This window comes from Diaphorina citri, unplaced genomic scaffold (genome assembly GCF_000475195.1).
Source record: "Diaphorina citri unplaced genomic scaffold, Diaci psyllid genome assembly version 1.1 scaffold1951, whole genome shotgun sequence".
Taxonomy (NCBI): domain Eukaryota; kingdom Metazoa; phylum Arthropoda; class Insecta; order Hemiptera; family Psyllidae; genus Diaphorina; species Diaphorina citri.
In genome coordinates this window covers 43,678-47,782 of record NW_007379377.1, presented here as the reverse complement: position 1 = coordinate 47,782, position 4,105 = coordinate 43,678, and the positions used below count along the sequence as shown (strand labels likewise).

The following is a 4,105-nucleotide window of genomic DNA, read 5'->3' as shown; positions in this document are numbered from 1 at the left end:
TGCCTTCGAACTGTATATAAATTCTGTATGTTATTTACTGGTAGTTAAATTAATTAATAAAGTGTAGACCTCACTGAAAAAAGGCTTCCCTGGGGGACCCCTTGAACCTATAGGGCCCAAGATTTGATCGAGGAATTTCATGTCTACAAAATTTCCTAGAAATTGCACTAACCGTTTGGAAGTTATGTTGAAACAAACGGAAGAAAAACCACAAATAATTTGCAATTCACAAACTAAATTAAATGTAAATGCAGTTTCTTTGTGTTATTATGTCACAAGTCACAACTTTGGTGCTCACTGCAGCATTGTAGGATTTTCCCAATATCTCAATACCTAATCCTAAAATCCAATGTTGACCTACCATGCTGGCACCGGTCGCTATGAATATCTCAATAATCCTAAAATTCAATGTTTACCTACCATGCTGGCACCGGTCGCTATGCGCATTTATATGTCATAGCTACTCATTTTCCTCACGAGGCTGAGTGGGCCCCGCAACAGCCAGTCACGGAATCAATCATTTGCATGATACAAATTTCTTGACCCCGCCGGGAATCGAACCCGGGTCTCCCGCGTGAAAGGCGAGCGCAGTGACCACTACGCCATGGGAGCTGACTCACAAACTAAATTCGAGCAAAATCTTCTAGCTTAAACTGTTTAATATTACCTAAAGTAATAATAATAGGTACCTAGACTGGGTAAGCCACTGATGGTTATAGGTATGGGAAGCTTTAACTCTATGTCTTCAAATCCTGAGAGATAATCTGTAATGCGATTGTTCAATTTCTTTCTTTCCCCGCAAAAAGTTTTTCAATCCTGGCTTTCTCTCAGAAATTGTGATGATGAAATTGAACTTTTTTCTGTGTGCCTTCGAACTGTGTATAAATTCTGTATGTTATTTACTGGTAGTTAAATCTCAGAAATTGTGATGATGAAATTGAACTTTTTTCTGTGTGCCTTCGAACTGTGTATAAATTCTGTATGTTATTTACTGGTAGTTAAATTAATTAATAAAGTGTAGACCTCACTGAAAAAAAGGTTTCCCTGGGGACCCCTTGAACCTATAGGGCCCAAGATTTGATCGAGGAATTTCATGTCTACAAAATTTCATAGAAATTGCACTAACCGTTTGGAAGTTATGTTGAAACAAACGGAAGAAAAACCACAAATAATTTGCAATTCACAAACTAAATTAAATGTAAATGCAGTTTCTTTGTGTTATTATGTCACAACTTTGGTGCTCACTGCAGTATCGTAGGATTTTCCCAATATCTCAATAATCCCAACATCCAATGTTTACCATGCTGGCACCGGTCGCTATGAGCATTTATATGTCATAGCTACTCATTTTCCTCATGAGGCTGAGTGGGCCCCGCAACCCGCAACAGCCAGTCACGGAATCAATCATTTGCATGATACAAATTTCTTGACCCCGCCGGGAATCGAACCCGGGTCTCCCGCGTGAAAGGCGAGCGCAGTGACCACTACGCCATGGGAGCTGACTCACAAACTAAATTAGAGCAAAATCTTCTAGCTTAAACTGTTTAATATTAGGTAGGTACTAGGTACCTAAAGTAATAATAATACCTAGACTGGGTATAAGTCACTGATGGTTATAGGTATGTGTATGTGTAGGTATGCAGAAGAATCAGTACTTTTTTCGTGCATGCATTATTCAAAATTATCAATCATTTTTATTCAATCCTTTTATGACCCTGAAAACCCTTTTTATTATTTATGCAAAAGTGCTTCTCTCAAAATTCCTACTAATACATAGATAATGTAAAATATACATAGGTAATATACAATATACATATACATATAAGTAAGTTACATACATAACTGTACCTATATGTACATACATTATGTAAAATGGATAAAGTGTGTGGAAAACCTGAAAGTATTTCTCATCTGTTTTGTAAAGTGTTTTGGGGGGAAAATGTCTATCAGAAAATAGAGACGCAGCGTGGAACTCCGTACATACATGTTGTATACACATGTTATACAGGGCGTAACAAAAGAGATAGACTATGATAATTTCGACTTTTTTTCTCAAGAGGTTTGGTAGAGGGTCCAGGGGCTTCCAGAGGGGAGGGGGTCATCAGGCCTAGGTTCATCAAGGGGGCCTGAAACCATTTCTGTAGCAAGGGAAATTTCAGGCTGTTTAAGGTCCCCCAGTCAGCCTAGTTAGCTTAGTTGGTAGTGCGTCTGCCTTGTAAGCGCTAGGCCGCGGGTTCGATTCCCGCCCGGGGCGGATTTTATCCTGATGGGATAATGTTCGTTCTCGGAACGGCTGGCTTTCTCCCATCCTGTCTTCCTTCTCTCTTCGATTTCGGGACGATAAGACCATAGCAATTATAGTTCCCTCTGTCAAACCTCTTAAAAAAAAAAAAACGTCCGGCCCAGGCGGAAATCGATTTTCATGGGTGTTCCCATAATATTTTAAACACCCTGTATGTGTACTTTGTATTGTATGTTAGAAATATATTTCCAAGAAAACAATTTACAACCGGAGGCAGAGAGGTAGGACAGCCAAGATTGTCTTTCTCTTAACCCTTTGACATAGTTCACAGTTAATAGACTATCTTGAGATGATGCAAAATATTGGAGAAAAAAACTCCCTCTCTCTAAAATAGGTACTCAAAATCTTCCACCTAAAGTCCTAAACTTGAGCCGAATCGTGTCTTTCCCCAAAATTCATGAGACTGTTCGAAAGGTGGAATAATGACATAATTATTTGAAGTATAGGGACAATGGGTACCTACCCATTTGAACAAAAGAGGCCAACGGCGAAGATTGACGAACAATTTTTTGGATTTTCGTCAGGTGATCCGTATTAACCAAAACTTGTCCCATAAAAGAAATAAAAAAGAAGAAGAAGAAGAAAACATTTCCTCATTAGCTACGATAACCTATTCTATTCCTTCAGGAATTTCCAATCTCAAGATGAATCCTAGGTATGTTACTGAGTAATATCTCTGAGGTCCTCGTTTACAGATATCCTGAATCCATTCCACAGGCACAGAAAAGGGCTAAGTGTACAAAAACTGTCAAGGGAAACGTTGAAATTTTCTTTTTTTCGGTGAATAAAAGATAAAAACCGTTCGCCTCACATCATACTTAATATGGCGGTTTTCTCTCCCTCCGACCCACTTTTTCCCTCTCTTCTACCTACTTTTCTCCCTCTCTTCTACCCACTTTTTCCCTCTCTTCTACCCACTTTTTACCTTCTCTTCTACCTACTTTTCTCCCTCTCTTCTACCCACTTTTTCCCTCTCTTCTACCCACTTTTTTCCCTCTCTTCTACCCACTTTTTTCCCTCTCTTCTACCCACTTTTTCCCTCTCTTCTACCCACTTTTCTCCCTCTCTTCTACCCACTTTTCCCTCTCTTCTACCCACTTTTTCCCTCTCTTCTACCCACTTTTTCCCTCTCTTCTACCCACTTATTTTCCCTCTCTTCTACCCACTTTTTACCCTCTCTTCCTTTTTTTTTTTTTTTTTTTTTTTTTTTCTCCAACTTCCTCTCCTTTTCTCCAGATTTCCAGACTTCTTCCCATTCTCTCCTCCCTTCCATTTTCTTCTCTTCTCCTCATGTCACATCACTTTCAATCCGTCGCGACGTCAACGGATAAAAGGATAAAGCACAACTATAACGTCATTATCGATTTTAACAAAACAAAAAGCCAGCAGGACTGGAGACAAAAGTAAAATTTATTATCGTTTATTTTGGACACAATAACTTGTCAATGTGGATAATAGGTAATTACAGCAGCCATTAGTGCAGACTGTACGGTCCATTGTACAGTGATAAAAGCCAGAAAGCCACCTTAAATACATACCTACATGCATACATAGTTGATATACACCTTTATGAATACTTGTATAGATAGTGCATTCTTCATCTATAAAAGCCATATAAAATGAATAGGTAATTGATGTATGACCATGTTGATTTATGACATATTGCCTGTATCCTATCTTAATAGGTAACTAAACCTACCTACAGACTAGCCTATACCTACTACCCGCGAGTACATAACCTTTTATAGCAGGGTCATTGTAAAAAAAAAAAAAAAAAAAAAAAAAAAAGGAAAAATGGGCACT

At 38.6% G+C, this 4,105-nt stretch overlaps 2 non-coding genes across 2 annotated transcripts; both read right to left on the bottom strand.

Moving 5' to 3' along the window:
• Positions 1-540: 540 nt before the first annotated feature.
• Trnae-uuc lies at positions 541-612 on the bottom strand. Its single transcript has one exon. It is a non-coding gene; the product is annotated as a tRNA-Glu (tRNA).
• Positions 613-1,427: 815 nt separating this feature from the next.
• On the bottom strand, positions 1,428-1,499 carry Trnae-uuc. Its single transcript has one exon. It is a non-coding gene; the product is annotated as a tRNA-Glu (tRNA).
• Between the last annotated feature and the right edge of the window lie 2,606 nt (positions 1,500-4,105).